We start from the raw sequence: 26,072 nt of genomic DNA on the forward strand, positions 1-26,072 counted from the left end.
GTTTGGGGTAGGAGGATAGGTGTACTCTGACAGCATCTTGTCCACTCGGTCACTCAAGAGCAGTGATGACAGAGTGTACAGTTGTCATACCTCTATCCACTCGATCTCACCATCGCGTGTGAGATGGCTGACTAGCGTTAGGGGTGACACATGTCATTTTTACATCATATATATGGATTGCATTTATTGTTTGTGCTTACTGCATTATGTATGTTGCATTTTGGTGGTTGTATATGAATGACATGCATATAGGTGACATTTTGTATCTGATCTAACGACCCTTATTTTTGGATAGGAGGTTTTGGTGAGTACAATTTCTTCAACCCTTTTCAGTCTGCATTTTCTACTTTTGTCTAGGAAACTGTACCACATGATTATTACTGGTAGTTATAACCTAATTATGCATGTCTATCCAGTATCCGCTAAGTTGTTGAACTCACACCGTTGATATATATATATTTTTATTTCAGATATCTGATAGAGGTATGCGGAGTCGCTTGGAGTATCCTGCCTGCCGGTTCCCACGTCACATCAGAAGACTGTTACCGTTTTCATTTGTGTTTTATTTGTTTTATGTATTAAGTGTACTTAGCATTGCATATTCCGGTTTTATTTCTGGAGTGTTGTGTGGTATTTTGTATTGTTTGTTGTGTTGTGTTAGCCTAGCCGACTAGCAGTCTTGTTTTGGTTTGTAATGGTTTTCTATCATTTTTCGCTGTATTTTTTTTTGTTTTAGTATAGCCAAGTGGGGTATTTAATATATATATATATATATATATATATATATATATATAACTGCGTGGTTGTAATATTTTGATCCAGCCAAGTGGGCTGAGTATATTACTGCGTAGTTGTCTATATTTTTCAGTCGTGTGTGGCTAATGTATACTTGTGGTTGTATAAATGATTCATATTGTCACGTGTACAAGAGATATGCTTCCGGATTTTCCTCTGGCTGGTACTATCACGCCCCCTAAGGAGTCCTACTGATAAAATTTCGGCAGCATCTCCCCTGTACCGGTGACAATATGAAGCAATAAACATACACAAAACAACATATAACATATTCATCAGCCCACACGGTTGGAACATACATAATCACACACTTTATATAACACAGCCTACTCGGCTGGACATAAATAAATAAAACAACCACGCAGTTAATATTCAGCCCACACGGCTTTATTAAAAGCACAGCAGAAAACGAGGAGAAAACCTACAATCCATAGCTAAAGTTTAATAGCCAATTAGGCTTACACAACCACAAGATCACGATGGCAAAACACCACGAATCAAACTCCAAACACAGATAAATTCATACAATACTAAAACTATTGAATACTAAAAATACAAGTAAAGCGGAAATAAAACTGATAAATGTCCTCATATATGATGTGGGAAGTGGGACCGACAGTCGGGACTCTCCAAGAATCCATAATTCATCTACCTGCTACCTGACGAAAGAAAAACCAATTTGTGGGGTGGTGAGTATTGGAGCTCAGCGAGTAAGGAAAGATAGTGCATGAACATAATATACAAATAGAAAGTGAGCCAAGATTATACAGTCTCATAAGAGGAATAGCAGATACTAAAATAAAACCATAATAAATGCTCATACCTGAAACCATATCCTAGGCTAGTAATAGAAGGTCAGAAGTAGTACTAATCTGCTACAGTACTGCTCATAACTATAGAGGAAATATGTAAGGTATATACAAACTTCCAATAAGTAAACCAAGGACTAAACACCTACAACGAGGGTATATCTCAACGTAAGCAAGCATAGCAGCATAAGTGAGCAACAACAGTAAGCAATAACAACATATGTAAATAGCAGCAACCAAAGCAAGTATAACAACAGCGTATGCACGGATGGTCACTCCCGCCCACCTCTCTGCACCATGACCCCTGTGTTGGGTTTTTCGGGCCGCGAAAACCGCTTTTCGCGTCGCGAAAACCCCGAATCGCCCAAGCCACGGATCTCGTGCAAGGTAAAACCGAACGAAAATACGAGTACGAGTTTGAAAAACTTTAATCTACAGTAGATCTACATAAGGATAAACCATTTATACCTTTGATGCGATGCCCTTCGCGTTCCCGCTCGTCCAAATGATGCCGGATCTCAAGACCGTCAAGCGCCGGTCCTCTAGAAGTATCCACACGGACACACTAGATGGAAATGACCAAAAACCAAGGTGTGCTAGCACCTATGTGGTTCGGCCAAGGGAGGAGAGGGAGAGGGAGAGCTTGAGAGGGAGAAGGAGGAAGATGCACACAAGTGAATGAAAAAATGAATTTCTTCACCCAAAACAAAGTGGCCGGCCATATTTCAAAATTCACATTAATTGCAATTAATATGAAACCATAAAATCACATTAATTGCATTAATTGCAATTAATATGAAACCATTAAGAGGTGGCACCCATGATGATGTGGAACATCATTATTGGTCCACCTAATGCCAACTCACCAATGAGGTGGCAAAAGGTCAAGTCAAAATTGACCTTTGGTCTTCCTTCTCAAGTCAAGTCAAACTTGACTCAATCTCTACCATGGTGGATCTAATCCAACCATTTGATTCGAGCCAACTTAATATAATAAATCTAATTCATTAAATTAAATTGATTCAATGAGTCAAAATCTAAATTTGACTCATTTAACACATGAATCAACTTGAGTCGAACTCAAGTTAGCCCAATTAGGATTACTCTTAATCCAATTTGATTCATCAAATGAATCTAATCCTCTTGGTTCATCATATGAACCTAATCTCCACCTAATTGTCCTAAGTGTGTGACCCTATAGGTTCTTGTAACGTTGGCAATGCCCTAAACCCATTTAGGAGCATAAGTAATGAGCGGTATCTAGCAACACATCATTACTACCCAAGTTACAAGAATGTCGAGATCCGACATCACCTTGTGACTACCAATTGTGACTACTCACAAAATAATGACAAGTGTCCTTCTATCCTAGACATCTAGATTGATCAATGTGAGGCATAGACCATGTCATCCTCTAATCAATCTAAATCTTGAACTCCAAGTAGACTCACTCGATCAAATGAGCTCAACATCTAATGTTGACTCATTTGGGCATGGCCAGTGGTCTCACTCTATCAAGAATTCCGATGTCGCTCCCGTCATATGGGAGGGATAGATTCCATCTACATCACTCACATCCCACTACATAATTCGTTATATACCCAGTAATCGCCTTTATAGTCCACCCAGTTACGGGTGACGTTTGACTAAACTAAAGTACATAACTCCTTATGTAGGGATCCATGGTGACTTCAGGTCTAAGAACTAATAGTCATACTAATAGCCACATGAGAAAGTATATGACACTCATATAACGATCCATGATACTTTCTCATGGCGGGTCATTCAGTATACATTCTCTAATGCATACCCATGTGTCAGCTTGATATCTCTATATCCATGACTTGTGAGATCAAGTCATCGAGCTGACCTACATGCTAGTCTTATTGTATTAACATTGTCCCTGAATGCTAATACTCGACTAGGAATGATTTAGAGTAGTGTTCCCTATATCATCTCACTATCGATTCAACTAATCGATTGATATAGGTATGAACCTTCTACTCAAGGACGCTATTATACTTAGTCTATTTGGCACTAATATAAATAAGTATAATAACCAAACAAATGCCTTTATTAATATACAAGAATATGATATACATGAGTCCATACAATCATCAAATGATTGGCTCTAGGGCTCTAACTAACAATCTCCCACTAGCACTAGTGCCAATCGATAGGCTCTAAGGCCTAAAGACATAATGTGACCGTCATACTTACTCTGTGCCAAAGCCTTAGACAAGGGATCTGCAATGATAGCATCTGTAAGAAATCTGCAAATCTTCACATCTCCTCTAACAATAATATCTCGAATGGATGCGCCGTAGTATGTGCTTGGTCCGTTGGTGTGAGCGAGGTTCCTTCGTGCTATAGCTCCATTGTTGTCACAATAGAGCTCAACTGGTTCCGATGTTAGGAACCACCCCAAGTTCGTGATGAACTTGCGGATCCAAATCGCCTCCTTTGCCTCGATGCGCAATATACTCGTTGTAGAATCGATTCGTATCCTGCTTGAACTCTTCCACCGGCACCACCATTAATGCAAAATACGAACCACGACTGCGATCGGTAATCATCACGATCGGTCTGAAAGCTAGCATCACCGTAACCCTTTACGGTTAGCTCATCATTGCCTCTATATATCAAGAAATATTCTTTAGTCCTTCGTAAGTACTTAAGAATATTCTTGACCGCTATCCAGTGACTTTCACCGACTGGTATCTTCTCGTCATGCTCAAAGCATACGAGACATCAGGTCGAGTACATAGCATGGCGTACATGATAGATCTTATGGCTGAGGTATAAGGGATCTGATCCATGCGGGTTCTCTCCTCTCTAGAAGAGGGACCTTGAGTCTTCGAAAGACTCACGCCATGTGACATCGGCAGAAATCCCTTCTTAGAGTTCTGCATGGCAAACCGAAGGAGTACCTTGTCAATATATGTACTCTGACTTAGGCCAAGCAATCTCTTAGATCTATCTCTATAGATCTGTATCCCTAGAATGCGGGATGCCTCACCTAAGTCCTTCATTGAGAAGCAACTCCCTAGCCAGGTCTTGACAGACTGAAGCATAGGGATGTCCTTCCCAATGAGTAGTATGTCATCCACATATAATATGAGGAAGACAACTATGTCCCCTACAACCTTCTTGTAGACACAAGGCTCATCTTCGTTCTTGATGAAACCAAACTGTTTGATCGCATCATCGAATCGAAGATTCCAGCTCCGAGAAGCTTGCTTTAGTCCATAAATGGACCTATGCAACTTGCATACTCTACTAGTATGCTGTGGATCTACAAAACCCTCAGGTTGTGTCATGTACACATCCTCGAGCAGGTTTTCATTCAGAAATGCGGTTTTGACATCCATCTGCCATATCTCATAGTCATGGTAGGCTGCAATAGCAAGCATGATCCGAATGGACTTAAACATCGCTACTGGAGAAAAGGTTTCATCATAGTCAATACCATGAATCTGCTTGAAACCTTTAGCTACCAAGCGACCCTTATAGATAAGTCCATCCATGTCAGTCTTTCTCTTAAAGACCCACTTACACCCAATAGGTTTACCCCTTCATCAACCAAAGTCCATACTTGGTTGGTGTACATGGATTCCATTTCGGATCTCATGGATTCTAGCCATTTCTCAGAATTTGGTCTCATCACAACTTCTTGATAGGTGGTAGGCTCATCCTCTATGAGCACAATGTCATCATGGTCAGACAAGAGAAATGAGTATCTCTCAGGCTGACGACGTACCCTATCAGATCTGCGAAGAGGTATGTCTACTTGAACTGGTTGTTGTTCCTCAACTCCTTGTGGAACAACATCATCCACAACACTTTGTGGTTTCAGTTCAACTTCCATCGAGGCTTCAGTGCTATTGTTCGCATCTTGAACTTCTTCAAGATCGAACGTACTCCCACTAGTCTTTCTAGAAACAAAGTCCCTTTCTAGAAAGACCCCAGTCTTTGCCACAACTACCTTGTGCTGACTGGGAATGTAGAAGTAATATCCCTTAGTTTCCTTGGGATATCCGATGAAATAGCACTTGTCGGATTTGGATCCTAATTTGTCTGAGACTTGACCTCGAACGTAAGCCTCACAACCCCAAATCCTCATGAAAGACACCTGGGCATCTCTCCCAGTCCATATCCTATATGGTGTCTTTATCACGACCTTTGATGGAACTCGGTTGAGTATGAAAGCTGCCGTGTCTAGAGCATATCCCCATAGATATGTCGGAAGATCTGTGTGACTCATCATAGATCGTACCATATCTAATAGGGTACGATTCCTCCTTTCGGATACACCAATCCACTATGGTGTTCCAGGAGTAGTGAGTTGAGATAAAATCCACACTCGGCTAAGTAGTCACGAAACTCATGTCTTAAGTATTCACCACCTCGATCTGATCAAGTACCTTAATACTCTTGCCAAGTCGGTTTCATGCTTCATTCTTGAATTCTTTGAACTTTTCAAAGGATTCGGACTTATGTCATCAAGTACACATAACCGTATCTCTTGAAGTCATCAATAAATGTGATGAAGTATCTATAACCGCCTTTATGACATTGAAAGGGCCACATACATCACTATGTATGAGTCCTAACAAATCGGTCGCTCTCGCTGTGCCCACTAAAGGAGTCTTGGTCATCTTGCCTCGTAGGCATGACTCGCATATCTCATATGATTCAAAATCAAATGAGTCCAGAAAACCATCCTTATGGAGTGGGATAAGTGCTTGTCATTTATATGACCTAAGCGATAGAGAGGTAAGTTTGGTTCAAGTCATTCGACTTGATCCTCTTGGTATTTATGTTATAGATGGGCTCTCTAGGTCTAGAATGTAGAGTCCGTTTATCGAGGTGCACTACAATAGAACATATCGTTTAAAAGGCGGAACAACATTTGTTCTTTATTATAAACGAAGTATCCTCTCTTGTCCAAACAAGAAACTGATATTATGTTCTTTGTCAAGGCAGGCACATAACAACAATCGTCTAATTCTAGTACTAGCCCAGAGGGCAGAGATAGATGATAAGTTCCTACAGCAATAGCAGCAACTCGTGCTCCATTGCCTACTCGTAGGTCTATCTCACCATTCGTCAATGCTCTGCTATTCCTCAGCGCTTGTACATTAGTACAAATGTGCGAAGCACATCCGGTATCTAATACCCACGATGAATAAATAGAGAGGTTGACTTCTATAACATTTATACCTGAAGTAGAAATCTTATTTCTCTTCTTCTTAAGATCTTCCAGGTATTCTTTGGAGTTCCTCTTCCAGTGCCTTGCTTGTCCTTGATATAGGTGACAAAGATGTTCAACCATATCGTAAGCGCTCATAAACTCATGTTGCTTCTGAAGCTCAAAGTTCATGGTTGCGAGCATAAGACAAGACACATCTAATGCGTCATCTCGATGCTTCTTGTAAGCATCTCGGTCTGCTCGCGTGGCAGTGGCAGGAGGGGCCTCCGGAATGGGCTGCTCCAGAACGTACAGTTTATGTTCTTGGGTGAGAACTATTCTCAGATTCCTGTACCAGTCCAGGAAATTTACTCCGTTGAGCTTGTCCTTCTTAAGGACAGATCGCAGAGAGAAAATGTTCGTATTTGACGTCATGGTTATCTACAACAGAAAAATTTACAGAAATAAATATCATATTCTTTTAAAAATCATTTAATTAGGCTTTTAATTAAACGATGCTCCCACTGAATTCTATAATTCTTGTGAGACAAGATCCGCATCATACTAACCCTTGAGTTAGCTTTGGCTAATACGCCCAAGGCTTAGTATGATCGGTAGGTAACGATTACCAATTACATCTCTATGCAACTCTTGTTTATAGAATCAATATCCGCATTTATATTAAAACTCGAGTTAGCTTTGGCTAATATGCCCGAGAGTTAATATAGATGTGATTTTGACCTATCTTTTCCAACCGTTGGAATAATGCCTATAGTTGACTCGATCCAACCGAGTAACTAGGAATACTCAATCTAATTGAGTTTGTATTCACCCATGCATTGATAGGCGGGACCAAGATTGTCCCTCCGTACCCTACCAAGATAATATGTATTGCTCTGCTTTGGCAGATTCAACAATACATGTGATCGAGGTAGTGATAGGTATCACGGCACGGTTAGGCATTTAGAGTTGGTTCGATCTAGATCTAATCTAATCGAGAAGGATGCATCTTGTGCACGACTTAGATCTAATCTAATCGCAAGGGTGCATCATGTGCACGACTTAGATCTAATCTAATCGTTAAGGCACTAATTAATTAATTAATTATTAAACATGCATCAAATATATAATAATTAATTAATTAATCTATTTGTGATTTAGTCATGGCCCTTCTACGATCTTCTCAAGCCAATGAGAAGATAGATTGGTCAACCTAGGGTCAACAGCTTCTCCAAGCGCCTCCCTTTGACCACCTTGTGTTGCTCGTGCCCGCCTCGGAACTCCGTCTCGTGTGAACCCTCCACCGCTCCAATTTGTACATTACAATTTGAAACTTGAGTTACATTCGAGTCTAAATCTAATTTACAACAAGAAAATATGAGAAGGCACGACACGCAGGTCACGAATATAATACAACACTCGCAAACACATAACGGCACGCAGGCCGTATTATGAATTACAACACAACCAATCATATTGGGCTTTGGGCCATGACTATCACAAATTAATATATATAATTCAAAATTATATATTTTCATAATTTTCTATAATTTTAAAATTAATTTTTACAATTTTACGAATAAAATTTCCCGGCGGTCCCGTTTAGCGGTTTCGGGCGCAATGGCGGAACGGATCCCCTTGCGGGGCCCAGGGGCATCGCCCCTACCCGCGATCTAACCATCGCGAGGGTTCCTTTGCGATCCAACAGCGCCTAAACCCGCTGTCCCAAAACGATTTGGGTCGAGACATTGCCGTTTCGGAAAAATCTTCCCGGCGGGTTCGTTTTTAGCGATTTCGAGTGCAATCGCGGAGCAAATCCCCTTGCGGGGTTAGGGGCAGTACCCCTACCCACGATCTAACCATCGTGAGTTGCTCCTTTGCGATCTAATGGCACCCAAGCTCGCTGTCCCAAAAGGATTTGGGGCAAAACGAAGCCGGTTTTGAAAGATCTTTCCGGTAGCCGAAGCCTACAAGTGCCGAGACACTTGTGCTTCGCTTCTACGGAAAAATTACCCATAAAATCACAAAAAAACTAATTTTTACAGAAAATCACAGAAGGTTTTATTTTTCATAAAAATAAAAATAAACTCGTACAAGCCTTGCACGTGGCTCTGATACCACTGTTGGATTTTTCGGGCCGCGAAAACCCCGAATCGACCAAGCCACGGATCTCGTGCAAGGTAAAACCGAACGAAAATACGAGTACGAGTTTGAAAAACTTTAATCTACAGTAGATCTACATAAGGATAAACCATTTATACCTTTGATGCGATGCCCTTTGCGTTCCCGCTCGTCCAAATGATGCCGGATCTCAAGACCGTCAAGCGCCGGTCCTCTAGAAGTATCCACACGGACACACTAGATGGAAATGACCAAAAACCAAGGTGTGCTAGCACCTATGTGGTTCGGCCAAGGGAGGAGAGGGAGAGGGAGAGCTTGAGAGGGAGAAGGAGGAAGATGCACACAAGTGAATGAAAAAATGAATTTCTTCACCCAAAACAAAGTGGCCGGCCACATTTCAAAATTCACATTAATTGCAATTAATATGAAACCATAAAATCACATTAATTGCATTAATTGCAATTAATATGAAATCATTAAGAGAGTGACTTTGTCACTTCCATGAGGTGGCACCCATGATGATGTGGAACATCATTATTGGTCCACCTAATGCCAACTCACCAATGAGGTGGCAAAAGGTCAAGTCAAAATTGACCTTTGGTCTTCCTTCTCAAGTCAAGTCAAACTTGACTCAATCTCTACCATGGTGGATCTAATCCAACCATTTGATTCGAGCCAACTTAATATAATGAATCTAATTCATTAAATTAAATTGATTCAATGAGTCAAAATCTAAATTAGACTCATTTAACACATAAATCAACTTGAGTCGAACTCAAGTTAGCCCAATTAGGATTACTCTTAATCCAATTTGATTCATCAAATGAATCTAATCCTCTTGGTTCATCATATGAACCTAATCTCCACCTAATTGTCCTAAGTGTGTGACCCTATAGGTTCTTGTAATGTTGGCAATGCCCTAAACCCATTTAGGAGCATAAGTAATGAGCGGTATTTAGCAACACATCATTACTACCCAAGTTACAAGAATGTCGAGATCCGACATCACCTTGTGACTACCAATTGTGACTACTCACAAAATAATGACAAGTGTCCTTCTATCCTAGACATCTAGATTGATCAATGTGAGGCATAGACCGTGTCATCCTCTAATCAATCTAAATCTTGAACTCCAAGTAGACTCACTCGATCAAATGAGCTCAACATCTAATGTTGACTCATTTGGGCATGGCCATGCACTTAGTGGTCTCACTCTATCAAGAATACCGATGTCGCTCCCGTCATATGGGAGGGATAGATTCCATCTACATCACTCACATCCCACTACATAATTCGTTATATACCCAGTAATCACCTTTATAGTCCACCCAGTTACGGGTGACGTTTGACGAAACTAAAGTACATAACTCCTTATGTAGGGATCTATGGTGACTTCAGGTCTAAGGACTAATAGTCATACTAATAGCCACATGAGAAAGTATATGACACTCATATAACGATCCATGATACTTTCTCATGGCGGGTCATTCAGTATACATTCTCTAATGCATACCCATGTGTCAGCTTGATATCTCTATATCCATGACTTGTGAGATCAAGTCATCGAGCTGACCTACATGCTAGTCTTATTGTATTAACATTATCCCTGAATGCTAATACTCGACTAGGAATGATTTAGAGTAGTGTTCCCTATATCATCTCACTATCGATTCAACTAATCGATTGATATAGGTATGAACCTTCTACTCAAGGACGCTATTATACTTAGTCTATTTGGCACTAATATAAATAAGTATAATAACCAAACAAATGCCTTTATTAATATACAAGAATATGATATACATGAGTCCATACAATCATCAAATGATTGGCTCTAGGGCTCTAACTAACACCCTGTATGGTCGAGAGGCCGAGTCAGTGACAAACTGTACACCACTCCAGCTACCACTCTCTCGAGTGGCTAAGGGGACAGTTGCATAGTAGCTAACTAGCTACATCTGCGACGGGGGTCCCTGCTGCTCACAACTCCAACTATCACTACCTATGAGTGACCGAGTGGAAGCAGACAGGACAAGCAGCATCAACTCCAGCTACCACTCTCTCAAGTGGCCGAGGATGCGACACTGGTCAACGACTCTCTCGATCGCAAGGGAGAATTGGTTGTTGACATACATGCCATGATATGATGCGCCAAATGCAACAGTCATCATACAAATATAAGCAGAAATTATGTATGCTACATGAAGCCAGCATGCTCAATATGGTACATAAACAAAAAATAGTCATCATACTAATATAAGCAAAATTTAGGTATGCTACATGATGCCATCATGCTCAATATAGTACATAAATAAACAACAGTCAAAGCATACAACCATGGTATCTAATATCTGCTACCTATCATTAACAACAACGAGAGACTGTATAGATTTGAAAATGAGTTTCTCAAAGATCGGGTGGAAGTATCAAGTGCAGGAAAATAAGAGTGGAGTCAAGGTAAAAAACAATTTCTTTTCCAAAATAGTTCATGCACCAAGGTCAAAGTACTAAAAGAAACAAAGCAAGAAGTACCCACCTTAATACATAGATCGTGTCCAGAAATCCCACGTCGAAACACTTGTTCTGAATCCAAGTCCTGCAATCACATAGTATTTTTAGCTAATTTCATCACACATCAATTAGCTAACTTAAAACCCAAATCCAATTAGTATGTATTGAAATGATCATTAACCCTATCCATTCCATAACCCAACTAAACTAAGTTTATTCATGAGTCATCTCTCAAAACTCACCCAAGATCAATGGTATTACACTAATTAATTCCCCCAACTGATGGATACAATTTACCTCTCAACTACTAAATCTATATACTAAATAAATTTGTAGTTAGACTATCCTCAACTGATCTATTACCAAATTTAATCCATTAGTTTCCCAAATGTACAAGTAATCAATGCATCAGAATCTGAATTCTCCCAATTAGCCAAATCATTGATGTAAGTTTAATAAGAAACAAGATTTCATTACCCCACAACTTCTTATGGTGGATGTTCATTGCCCCAGTAGCGGCTCACAACAGCAAGTGGTCGGCAATGGCGCTGAGGTCTAGGGCAGAAACACGAGAGGAAGCTCGGTGCTTGCTGGCTATCCCTTGTAGCGGTCAGAGGGTCGGTTGCACCATACCTTGCAAAGAAGCCAGGAGGAGAGAGTGGTCGCAACTCTGACAGTGGCGTCGGGGTCATGGCAGCAGCGTGTTTTGAAGCTGCGAGAGGATGTGGCGACGGTTGTCATTGGCGAGGAACTGCGGAGGTTAGGGAACGACGAAGAGGGGAAGAGGATCGGCGGTTGTGGCGCCCATGCGAAGGAGAAGAGTCGCAGCTGGGGTGCTTGCGTGAGGAGGAGGATCACCTGTGGCTGTGGCTCGAGGGAGAAGAGAACGACGATGGCTTGGGGAGAAAAGGATCAGTGAAGCGGTGAGGCTCGGGGAAGATGGGTTTCGGCGATTTGGGAGCTTAGGGCACGGGCAACCTTTAATTTATAACTTAGGGATTTTAATTAAACCCTAGATCAATTCCTCAATCAACTCCCACCTCCGGATATTCCAAACAGGCCTTTCTCGAGCCCATAAGTGCATCCCCTCTAAATACGTCGTACGAGCTCTGATTAATTCCAGAAAAATTTCTAAACATTTTTGAAAAATCCAATAAAATTATTTCTCAAATAACTTTATTATTTAATTATTATTTGGGTATCGTATTTTACAGGGACTCCTCTAGGGCGTGATACCTAGTATGAACAAATGGAAGAAGAACAATCAGAATGTATGGTTAAGAGTAGAGTTGCAGATGTTAGTGAGCGTACCTTCGTCATGGAGAGAACTCCCCTTTTATATACCACCTTATGTAACCTCCACAATCATAAGGTGACAAAATGTGTTAGAGTTTGTTAAGCAGTTCACTATAATCATCAAAGGAATCTTATTTTACCTACATGTATACCTCTTTTATCGTTTATAGCTTCTATTATTACTGTGGTTGTTGAAGGAAGATGCTGTTATTATTGGTTTATTGATGGGAGACATGATGATCTTTAAAGAAGTTTTCAGAAGAATATTCTCTAGCACAAAGTTGTTATTATGTAAAGTTGTCGAGCTATTGTTTGCTGAACATGATTCGACTGGTCCTTTACCGACCATCTTGTTAGATGATATTGCCAACTGAATATAATCCGACCGATTCTTAAGTTGGACGCTTTTATTGAGATGTTCAGCTGCATTTTGTATATTCCACTGCTATCCATCATATTAAGTTGCTCAACCATGTTCTGCGCAGCATTAATATACTCGCTGGAGAATGGTAGAGTATGTCATGCTCTCGGTAAATCCCTTTAATAATAATATATGTTGTGCTGGAATTCCATTCAAGTGATAATAATATTGTTGGTCTCTTGGCTACCGGCTAGAGGGGGATGAATAGCCCTGCACAATAAAATCAAACACCTTTCTCAGAACTTTGGAAATAAAGCACTTGTATAAAAGGAAACTGATTAATAGAGAAGAAAAATAGGCACAACAATTTACTTGGTTTGCAATTAGGGAAATACTAATCCAAGACGTTTGAAAGCTCACTAATGTCTCCTTCAGGCAGAGATGCCTCTTACAGTAGTCAAAACTCACAACTATATGTTGGTGCGGGAAGCATCCAACGATCGAACATGAGTTTTGATAATGGCAAAAGATTCAAAGTTAAGGTGGTTGGTTATCTAACAGTCTGAATGATATTGCAGGAAAGTCCTAACTACCGTTAGGCAGGTGAAAACCCTAGGGGGTGGTAACCCTAGGTCCTACGGGGTGGTAACCTTAGGTGGAGAAAAGTCCTAGCTGCGGTTTGGCAAAGGGAAAACCCTAGGGGGCGGTAACCCTAGGTCATAGGGGGTGGTAACCCTATGCGGAAATTCTTGGTGGGTCGAGTGCTTAAGGCAAAAGTCCTGGGGGGGGGGGGTAACCCTAGGTGGAAAGTCCTGGTGTCGCGAACCAGGTGAAAGACTGGACCAGCCAGGAAGCGGACGCCCAGCAGAAAGTCCGAAAGCATCGAGCACCGAGCAAAAGTCCAGTCGATCTAGAGGATCGCACTGACAACAGGTAAATCTCCTGAGTGGAGTAGGTGAGGACGTGTTCCCCGTAGAGGGAACAGTAGGCGTCGGGTCGACCTAGGGTTTCCGGTCGGAAATTCGAAATAAGACCCGGACAGTCCGATGACTGTCAAACTTCATATTTATGATATTATATGTGCTAACTTTTGTTTTGCAGGATATATTTGTGTTTTGGATCTAACATGTCTTGCAGGTACGAAAGAAAAAGGTTAAGCCTCGGATAAACAGTGTCCGAGGCGCCTCCATGGAGCTTGGAGGCACCTCGGGTGCAAAAGATGAGCTGGCTGTGAAGCAGGCTTGGAGGCGCCTTGAAGGAAGCTCAAGGCGCCTTGGACTGGTGGATGAAGGTGCCTTGGAGAGCAAAGGAGGCGCCTTGAATCTGATAAGGTTCGACCAGTTCAGCCCTTATCTCAGCGTGTGACTCGGCCAGCATGGAGGCGCCTTGGATGACTTTCAAGGCTCCTTGAACACCCTTTATAAGAGGGTCTCAACCAGCAGCTCTTAACAACTCATTCCAAGCAATCCTTCTGCGACTGCTACTAATGACACGATCCCGAAGTGCTGCGACGACCCCCCGACGACTCGGAGCTCCGAATCTTCAGTTATTCATATTGTCGTCGGTATAATTTAATCATTTCTTATTAATTATTGTACTTCACTTGTAATTCTATTCGAGCTATTAGTTGATGCCCACGGTAAGCGATCAAGGATCGCGAGCCTTCAAGTAGGAGTTGAGCTTGGCTCCGAACGAAGTAAATACCCTCGTGTTTGTGTTGTTTTTCTCTTTTATTCCGCTGTGTTACTCAAGTGTTTAATCGAACGATTTACGATTCCGAACCGAGTGAAAGCCACGAGCGCTATTCACCCCCCCTCTAGCGCGTCTCGATCCAACAATTGGTATCAGAGCGGGGTCGTTTTGAATCGATGCAACTACATTTCAAAACAAATTTTCGTGGTATTTTCAGATTTTTCGGAGTCAATTAGAATTTAGCTTTATAGGTATATTCTAATTCTTTTCTCAAATCGATTTTTGCTCGAAGTTGGTGCAACACCACTCGAGTACGTTTTCTTTTAAATTATTCCTGCACTACTAATCCAAGACTTAGTCTTGGAATAAATTTTCGTTGTTTTTGTCGTGCAGAAGTTCAAATGGCCAATCAAGAGGGTTATAGCACCGTTCGTCCCCCGCTCTTCACCGGAGAAGACTTCGAGTACTGGAAGGGGCGAATGGAAACATTCCTCAAAACCCAGTTCGAGACATGGATGATCGTAAAGATAGGACTACAACTCCCATCCGACGAAGACGGCAAGCCAACACCCTGTGAAAAATGGGAACCATCCATAATCAAGAAGGTGGAAGCTGATGCCAAAGCGACCTGCACCCTCCAGTGCGGACTGACCAAGGAGGAGCTCAATCGAGTTGGCCCGTTCACATCAGCAAAGGAGCTCTGGGAGAAGCTGATCGAACTCCACGAGGGAACCTCCGACACAAAAGTAAGTAAACGTGACTTGTTGCTTAATAAATTGTATAATCTAAAGATGCAGGAAGGTGAGAACGCAAGAATTCAAGACATTCTCAACTCCCTCCACGGAATCGGGCAGAAGGTAGGAAATAGGGATATCATAAGGTATGCTCTTAACTCGTTTCCAAGGAGTACATTGTGGGCATCAAAGGTAGATGCCTACAAAGTCTCTAAGGATCTATCTTGTATTAAATTAGATGAATTGTTTTCGGAATTCGAACTTCACGAGCAGACTAATGCACAGCCAACCGAGAAGGGGGTTGCTTTGGTTGCAGGTACTAGTCGAACACGCGAACCGAGATCACGACGAAGAACTGAACCGGAGTCGAAAGAAGAACCCGATTCAGACGATGAAGACGATGAATTGACAACCGAGCTCGTAAACCTCGTAAAGAAGCTCTACAAGAAGAAGAAGGGCTTCAACAAGAGAGATCTAAAGAAGATAGTACAATCCAAGGAGGTTCAACCGAGTTCGAAGGGTAAGTTCGAGGTTATCTGCTACGGGTGCAACCAGAAGGGGCACATCAAGGCCAACTGCCCAAGTCTGAAGGATGCAAAGAAGCGAAAGAAGAAGGCCCTGAAGGCGACATGGGACGAATCCTCAGAAGAAGATACCGACGACGAACTCGATCAGACGAGTCTCCTCGCACTGATGGCCCGGGACCAGATCGACGTGTCCGAGAGCGAGTCGGAGGCCGAGTCCGAGCGAAGCCACGGATCCGTATCCGTTTCCGAAGGGCCCGATCCCTCTGTAAGTATCCCTCGCCTCAATAACTTAGTTAATTATTTATTACGAAAATTAGCTAAGTCGAATCTTAAAATTAAGTTACTTCTAAAAGAAGTAGCTGTCCTTAAAGAAGTGACTAACTCCGAATCTTTGACTGAACCAGTTCAGACTGGAAACTCAACTCAAGTCCACAAACTTGAAGAAGAGAATTCCAGCCTGAAAATTCAAGTCATGGATCTGGAGAAAACACTAGAACGGTTTTCTTTAGGTTCCAAGAATCTTGACCTAATTTTTGGGACACAAAGAGTTGTTTACAATAGAACTGGTCTAAGATTTAAACTGAAAAGGAAATACAAATCTTATTTGTCTCTTGTACAAAAAGCAAATAGAAAAACAGTCCAAGAATGGGTCCCCAAGTCCAAATTGATTAATCAAGTTGGACTTGGTTAATATTGGATCCCGAAGGATCAAATACACTACCTCGATAGACCATATCGAGACTATGATCCAGGGGGAGCAAAAAGAAAAACGATACTAATAAAATGAACATAATTAAAAACTAAAAAATAAAAAAAAATTAAATTCAAAATTCAAAATTCAAAAATTAAATTAAATTAAATATTCGAAATTAAATTAAAATTCAAAAATTAAATTAAAAATTCGAAATTAAATTAAAAATAAAAAATTCGAAATTAAATTAAAAATTAAAAATTCAAAAATTAAATTAAAAATTCAAAAATTAAATTCAAAATTCAAAATTAAATTAAAAATTAAAAATTAAATTAAAAATTCAAAAATTAAATTGAAAATTCGAAATTAAATTAAAAATTAAAAATTCATTAAAAATTCAAAATTAAATTAAACATTCGAAATTCAATCAAAAAATTCAAAATTCAATTCGAAATTAATTCAAATTCAACTTAAATCAAATAAAAAAATAGAAGGAGGATCCAGAATAGCTGGCACCCCCAACTAAACTACCCGACTGGGTAACCAAACTTAATCTACCCGAAATGGGTAAACAAAAGTAGACTCCCCGACAGGGTAATTAAGGTTAGATTAAAAGGAGTTAGGTTTAACTTGACCCACGGTACTGGCGAAGTATTGGATGATAGTACATTGGGGAAACTTAGTCATCGCATGTCTAGGAAGATATGACTTCGACCTGGTGCATTTGGCTAAGTGGAACTGACCGAAGCTACCCTTTATGGATTCTAACTAGTTAGACCAAAGTTTTGTATTAAGTTCAATGGGTAGGACTATTTGGAAAACCTCGAATGCATGGTTACTTTAATGATGTCCTTGTGACTCACCATAGCCCAGAAGTTTATCCAAAAAACACTTACTTGTTGAACCCAAAGCTAAACCTGAATCTAACACAAAGTTAAACCAAACCCTAAAATTGAATCACAAATCATCTCACAAAAATTGTAGGATTACCTGATTGAAAATTTAGATCGGGTGAGATGACTAAGAACTAAGAAATTGAAAATAAAATCAAATTTGAAATTGAAAATTAAATTCGTAATTAATATTATTTTTTCAAATCAACTAAAAATTATTTAAAAATATTTTCAAAATCAATTTCAAAATTATTTAAAAATATTTTCAAAATTATTTAAAAATCTTTTCAAAATCAATTTCAAAATTATTAAAAAAATCTTTTCAAAATCAATTTCAAAATTATTTAAAAACCTTTTCAAAATTATTTAAAAATCTTTTCAAAATCAATTTCAAAATTATTTAAAAATCTTTTCAAAATCAATTTCAAAATTATTTAAAAATCTTTTCAAAGTTATTTAAATTTTTTTTTCAAAATCTTTTCAAAATTATTTAATTCAAAATCAATTTCAAAATTATTTAAAATTTTTTCAAAATTTTTTAAAAATCTTTTCAAGATCAATTTCAAAATTATTTAAAAAATCTCTTCAAAATCAATTTCAAAATTATTTGAAAATTTTTTCAAAATCTTTTCAAAATTATTTAAAAATATTTTCAAAATCAATTTCAAAATTATTTAAAATTTTTTCAAAATTATTTAAAAATCTCTTCAAAATCAATTTCAAAATTATTTAAAAATCTCTTCAAAATCAATTTCAAAATCATTTACAAAATCAATCAAACTTAATTATTTTTAATCAATCAAATTTAATCAATCAAACTTAATTTTCAAAATCAGTTAACTTGAAATTAATTAAACTCATTGATCAATTTAAATAAATTAAAAAAAATATGGAATTAGTTTAGGTGCTACCCTAGAAATCCCGTTCCCCTAGATTTGAGCCAGAGCATCTCACAAACACGTAGGCTTACCTTGCTTGTGTTTAAAAAACATAGAATGGTGTGAGATGCATAGGGTACAGCCTGGACTCAAGAATGCTTATTTCTGTGCATCAATATGAGTCTGGGCGTTAAATACTTTATTAACAGAAATCAGTTTAAGTCATCCAGCTTTAGTCAAAGCTAACTGGACCAAAAGACTTAACTTGACTAACCGAGTCAAAGCTACTGCCCTCTTGGCAATCAGCAAGTAGCTAAAGGTTAGACAGTTGGTGAAGGAAATGGAAATATTAAGATTAAGCATGCTTGTACTTTAGGGCTCTAATACCTGATCAAAACAATTTGGATAAGTTAACAACTATTTAACTTGACTCATGCTTGGACTTAAGGACCAACTAAATTTGAATAAATAACCTAAATTAAATATTTAGTTACTCCCTCTTCGTCCTAAAATTTAACAAGTTCTTACTTCTATTTTTTCAAAATTAATTTTTTTAAGCTAAGTACCTGTTTTAAACTTAAACTACATTTTCAAATTCAATATTTGAAAAAGACTTAGCTAAGTGATTCTTATAGCAACTTTCAAACTTAGCCATCTTTATAAATTTTGCTAAAAATACTCTTCTATACTTAGCTAAAAGTATTAAAAAACATATTTCTTTACTTGCAAGTTTTTCAAATTTTTTTTTTTGGCTCCAAAAATTCTTTAAAATCTAGCCAAGTTTTTCAAAATCTAGTTTAGTATGTTTTTCTAAAAACACCTAAGTTTCAAAAAGTGGCTACAGTCACCATTCGAAGTCATCCATATGTTAGCCTTTTAAACTTAGGTGAAAAAGTCTAAAATCTGTTTCACAAGCATTTTTTCCTTCTTCCAAAGCCTAAAATCTATTTTTTCTAAACACTTAAAACTTGCTTTCACCTGTTCTTTTGATAAATGGCAAAGGGGGAGAGTAGGGAAATTCAAAAGTAAAAGTCTGATTCAAAAAGAAAGCCCTGTACTAAGGGGGAGCTTCACAAAAGTTTAAGTGTTAGCTTAAGTTATGCTTGTATTTGAATTTATATACTTATGCTTGCTCACTTAAAAACTGTTAAATATATTTATGCATTTGTTTTACTTAACTTTGAATTTGGGTTGCCATAATAAAAAAGGGGGAGATTATTGATGCGGGAAGCATCCAACGATCGAACCTGAGTTTTGATAATGACAAAAGATTTAAAGTTAAGATGGTTGGTTATCTAACAGTCTGAATGAGATTACAGGAAAGTCCTAACTGTCGTTAGGCAGGTGAAAACCCTAGGGGGTGGTAACCCTAGGTCCTAGGGGGTGGAAACCCTAGGTGGAGAAAAGTCCTAGCTACGGTTAGGCAAAGGGAAAACCCTAGGGGGCGGTAACCCTAGGTCATAGGGGGTGGTAACCCTATGCGGGAAATCTTGGTGGGTCGAGTGCTTAAGGAAAAAGTCCTAGGGGGGGGGGGGGGGAGTAACCCTAGGTGGAAAGTCCTGGTGTCGCGAACTAGGTGAAATACTGGACCAGCCGGGAAGCGGACGTCCAGTAGAAAGTCCGGAAGCATCGAGCACCGAGCAAAAGTCCAGTCGATCTGGAGGATCGCACTGACAACAGGTAAATCTCCTGAGTGGAGTAGATGAGAACGCGTTCCCCATAGAGGGAACAGTAGGCGTCGGGTCAACCTAGGGTTTCCGGTCAGAAATCCGAAGTCAGACCCGGACAGTCCGATGACTGTCAAACTTCATATTTATGATATTATATGTGCTAACTTTTGTTTTGCAGGATATGTTTGTGTTTTGGATCTAACATGTCTTGCAGGTACGAAAGAACAAGGTTAAGCCTTGGATAAACAGTGTCCGAGGCACCTCCATGGAGCTTGGAGGCGCCTCGGGTGCAAAAGATGAGCTGGCTGCGAAGCAGGCTTGGAGGCGCCTTGAAAGAAGCTCAAGGTACCTTGGACTGGTGGATGCAGGCGCCTTGGAGAGCAAAGGAGGCGCCTTGAACCTGATAAGGTTCGACCAGTTCAGCCCTTATCTCAGCGTGTGACTCGGCCAGCATGGAGGCGCCTTGGATGGCTTTCAAGGCGCCTTGAACATCCTTTATAAGAGGGCCTCGACCAGCAACTCTTAACAACTCATTCCAAGCAATCCTTTTGTGACTAGCTGCTAACGACACGATCCCGAAGTGCTGCGACGACCCCCCGACGACCCGGAGCGCCGAATCTTCAGTTATTCATATTGTCGTCGGTATAATTTAATCATTGCTTATTGATTATTGCACTTCACTTGTAATTCTATTCGAGCTATTAGTTGTTTCCCACGGTAAGCGATCAAGGATCGCGGGCCTTAGAGTAGGAGTCGAGCTCGGCTCCGAACGAAGTAAATACCTCGTGTTTGTGTTGTTTTTCTCTTTTATTCTGCAGCGTTACTCAAGTGTTTAATCGAATGATTTAAGATTCCGAACCGAGTGAAAGCTACAAGCGCTATTCACCCCCCCCTCTAGCGCGTCTCGATCCAACACTATAAAGCTAAACTCAATTAGGATCGATTACAAGTATTGTTTTGGGCTTCTAGGATCAGGGCTGTATTTATAGCCCTGATTGGGGCGCCTGGAAGGGTTCTAGGTGCCTGGAGGGGGCTAAAATTTTATTCTAATCGCAACAGATCACAACAGCTAGCATTTCGATAAAGTTTCTAGTCCGAGCACTTGGACTAGGTTTGGGCACTCGGACAGAGCTGTTCCAACTCGACCAGGGCACGCGCCTGGGGCACCCTGGGTCCGGGCAGTCCGGGCACCCTGACCCAGTCTGGGTGATCAGAGTGCGGGTGCTCAGAATAGTTCTGGGTGCCTGGAGCACAGTCAACCTCTTGTTCACTTTTTCTCCTGGTCTTCATCTTCAGCTCCGCTCGTTTGGGTGATTTCGACCATCCTGAATAGGGCTCACCCAAACCCATTAACGACCCATCGACTTTCTCCCGTGCTTTCCTTCTCGCTAGCTGCATCTTTCACTCGACTTCTTGTGCTCCTAAGTTCTTGCACACTTAAACATAAGGATATCAAAATACAATAAGACCTAACTTGACTTGGTTGATCACATCAAAACTATGACAAGGTACTTACAATCTCTTCCTTTTTGATATGAGCAATCCAAGTTAAGTTGGGGTAAATCAAACATAAATAACAGTAAGTTAATAAGTATAAATTTTACAATTTTTAACAATATGAAAAAAAATCAATGTTACTCTCCCCTAGATTTAACCTTTAATTCTCACCTTTTGATCATATTAAAAATTGAAGTAAAGCAAAATTATAACTTTGAAAAAGTAGCATAGAAGGGAAAAAAATGTGGACTAATTTCTAAAGAAAAAAGAGCTTTTAAATTCTGAATAAAGACATATTATTTTTTTTAAAAGATAATTTTAAAAAGTATTTTCAAACTAAAAAAATTCTAAAAGTTTTATAACGGTTAAACGAACATATTTAAAAAATTTATAAAATTTTTTCATAAAAGATTAAAGTTATTTTAAGCGAAAATAAATTCGTTTCGACATAAATACATATTTTCTTAAAATAATTAAAATAGTTATTAACTTCAAAAAAATCATAAAATATTTTCTGAGAATGTATAATATAGTAAGTAATTTTTCAGAAAAAAGATTTGAATTTTTAAAAATTTTTAATGTTAAAATTTTACATTTGGATAAAAAATTCATAGAGAATTCACCAACCGTCAAAAAAGTTCAAGAGAATTTTCTTAGATAGGAAAAAAGTATAGAGTTTCATAGAAAAATAAATTTTGCAAAAAAAAAATTAAGGGAAGATTTTTTATATTAAAGAGTACGAATTTTGTTAAAATATTCATAGAAAAATAATACAACGGTAAAACAATTTTAAAATTTTTCTATTGATGAGTAATGAAATCTTCTTTCTAAAAAAATAATTTTAATTAATTTATAACAAAAATTATATAGAATAATTTATTTGATAATTCTAAGTAAGAATATAAAATCAAATTAAAAATAAAACATGCATAATGATTTTCAATTTAAGCATAATTTTAGAATCCAATATAGGTTCTTTCAAACTGGGTTAATTAAAAATTTCTTAGAAATATATTTTATTGATAATTTTTTAATTTGACCCTTATGATATCTAAAGTGCCAGTTTAGTCCTTGATAATTTTTAAAGTTAGAAACAGCTATATTCGAACATGCAGAATTCTTTAGATTGTCTATTTTTATTTTTTATTTTTTATTTTTATCTTGTCGAAATCCTCTAGTCGACAAGATGTTGTTAAGATTAATTTTAACTCTTCATTTTATTTTTCTAATTTACAGACATTTTCTGATAATATTTTTATAAACTGAAATAATTTATAAGGAGGTAGAGACTGTACATGACTTACCTTGTCGATCCCGTAATCTGAACCTCCCCAGGAGTGTTGCTCCTCCTTCATCGATGCTCTCGATACTCATTTTGTATGAGCTTGCTCAATCTTCATCTTCTTGGTGACTTGCCACTAGCGCAAGTCCTGCGATGGCTTCGATCTCTTACTTGGACGACGTTTCGTCCCACATCGCCTTTAGATTTCGATGCTTTGTCTAGATTGGTCTTTTATCCTTGCTCTTGTCCTTATCCTTGTCCTTACTCTTTTCCTTATCCTTGTCCTTGCTCTTTAATTTAGGATAGTTATCTTTCACGTATCCTTCTTCATTACAGTGGTAGCACCTTACCTTTTCTCTTCTTCTTTTATCCTGCACTTGATTAAATTTATTAGTTTTAAATTTTCTTACCATGAATGTCGTTTCATCATCGTCGAGGGATGTTTCAGATTATGGTTCATTTATTTTTGCCTTTAAGGCTATGTTGTGCTTGGACTCCTTCAGATCTGCATATCTAGTTTCATGAACTTCAAATGTAGAAAATAACTCTTTTAAAGTACTTACCTCTAAATCGTTGGAGATGTAATAGGCATCTAATAATGATACTCATTCAGAAGTCCTAGGAAAGGCGTTAAGCACATACCTTAGAGAATCTTGGTTGGTTACCTTTTCTCTAAGATTCATGAGTCCAATGATAAGTTCCTTGATCCTTGAGTGAAGGTGTTCAACAGTATCATCTTCTTCTAATCAGAGGTTGCAGATATCATTCCAGAGCAGATTCTGTCTCGCTAGTTTTGCTTCCGAGGTCCCTTTGTGTTGTTCTAGGAATTTCTCCCAGAGTTCCTTGGCTGACTCATAGGCTCTGATCTGGTTGACTTCTTGAGGTGGTAAAATGCTAAGCAGATGAAACTCTGCTTTGCCATTTGCTACGAAGTCAGCTTGCTTCTTTTTCGTCCATTGGTATTCTTCTTTTCCCTCTAGTGCTATAAAATCAAATTTCATAATTAGTAATAAATTAAATTCTATCTTAAAAATACCTCCATCTTTTTCTTTTAGTTCACTAATTCCCTCTTGAACTTTGGTGGGTAGATACTCGGTCCGACCATCTCTTATGCTTCGATCGACGGTTAATCCTCCTGAAGCAAATCTCGCTTTGATACTAATTGTTGGTCCCTTGGCTACCAGCTAGAGGGGGGGGGGGGGTGAATAGCCCTACATAATAAAAACAAATACCTTTCTCAGAACTTTGGAAAAAAGCACTTATATAAAAAGAAATTGATTAATAGACAAGAAAAAGAGGCACAACAATTTACTTGATTTACAATCAGGGGATTGCTAATCCAAGACATTTGAAAGTTCACTAATGTCTCCTTTAGGTAGAGAAGCCACTTACAACAGTCAAAAGTCACAACTACAAAGCTAAACTCAATTAGGATCGATTACAAGTGTTGTTTTGGACTTCTAGGATTAGGGCTATATTTATAGCCCTCATCGGAGTGCTTGGTAGGGTTCTAGGCGTCTTAAGGGGGATAAAATTTTATCCCCATTGCAACAGATCGCAACAACTGATATTTCGATAAAGTTTCTGGTTCAGGCACTTGGACCAGGTATGAGCGCTCGGACTCAGTTGTTCCAGCTCGACCAGGGCATGCCCTTGGGGCGGCATGGGTTCGGGTGGTTCGAGCACCCGGAATAGCTCCAGGTGCCTAGAGCACAGTCAACCTTCAGTTGACTTTTTCTCCAGGTCTTTCGCTCCAGCTTCGTTCGTTTGGGTGATTTTGTTCATCCGGATAGGGCTCACCCGAACCCATTTTCTGGTCTTCTCGAGTGTCCTTCCACTCTAGCTTCTCGTCCCTCGGAAATGTCGTGCGCCTCCTTCTCGTCCGCTAGCATACTCTTCCGCAATGCCTCATCCCTCGAACGCATCGATCTCGTCGACTCTCTCCCGTACCATCCTTCTCGCTAGCTGCATCTTTCGCTCGCCTTCCTGTGCTCCTAAGTTTCTTCACACTTAGACACAAGGATATCAAAACATAATAAGACCTAACTTGACTTGGTTGATCACATTAAAACTATCACGGGGTACAAATATAAGTATAAGTGCCATATGTCCAGTCATCCCTTTACCTAATTGAGCGTATGATAAGTTACCTAGAGAAGGCCTGCTTGTTCTGAGAGCCTTGATCAACATACTAGGCCGAACTGTATTTATCCTATCCTAGTTTTTGTATGGCCAGGACATATAAGTTTGTCTGACTTTATAACCAGACGAGTTTACCTACCTTCTGTCTGTTAGTAGTTGGACTGTTGTGGAATGAATCAATCATTCCGGTCGATCGACTTCACTCATGGTCGCTTTAAAATCTAGCTTGCCTTGAGACACTAGACTCCCTGGTTCGCTCGGCTTAAGGGTTGATTATCCTTCCCTAATCGGATTATAACTTGGTCTGGTGGAATCTAAGAAACTTAGCACTGGGTGACTAATCCATTCCAGATGAGGGGATATTACTTTTTTTTGAGTTTCATCGCCCCATTATCTTGATTTTGACGCCCTGTCATCTTGACTACTACTACCACGTTACATTCCGTGTCCACTCATCATAACCCGTATCACTAGGATTAGGGAGTAATTCGACATTGAGTTGATATTTGTGTGTTGATATCTATCTCTTTTATCACATGATGTGTTTATCCTTGATTTAGTTGTTAGCATACTTAACGTGTTAATAGATCTTAATGGCTATTAGCATAGATTTTGGGATGAGGAGGAAAAACTGAAAGGTGAACACTAATCACGAACCTATAATAACTAGACTTGAGGGATTATTCATTTAAGTAGTACAAACAATCCCGAGGATTCCATTGGTTATCACAGAGCATAAGGGGTACACACCAATTTGACATCATGAAGTAACTATGACAATTTAGGAGATTGTGGGGTTCTCATGACACATGCTTCCAATAGAAAGCTATCACTCTAATATGCTACCTCAAAAGTAGGGGTCGAGTTTAGGAAGATACACTAGTGGAAACTCAAAAGAGAGCATCTGTTATCTTAGGATAGACCACCTTCAAACTTGATCAATATTAAGCTAAAAGAGATCTCACAACCATAATAGCAAGAA

Source organism: Zingiber officinale, chromosome 5B (assembly GCF_018446385.1).
Source record: "Zingiber officinale cultivar Zhangliang chromosome 5B, Zo_v1.1, whole genome shotgun sequence".
NCBI lineage: Eukaryota > Viridiplantae > Streptophyta > Magnoliopsida > Zingiberales > Zingiberaceae > Zingiber > Zingiber officinale.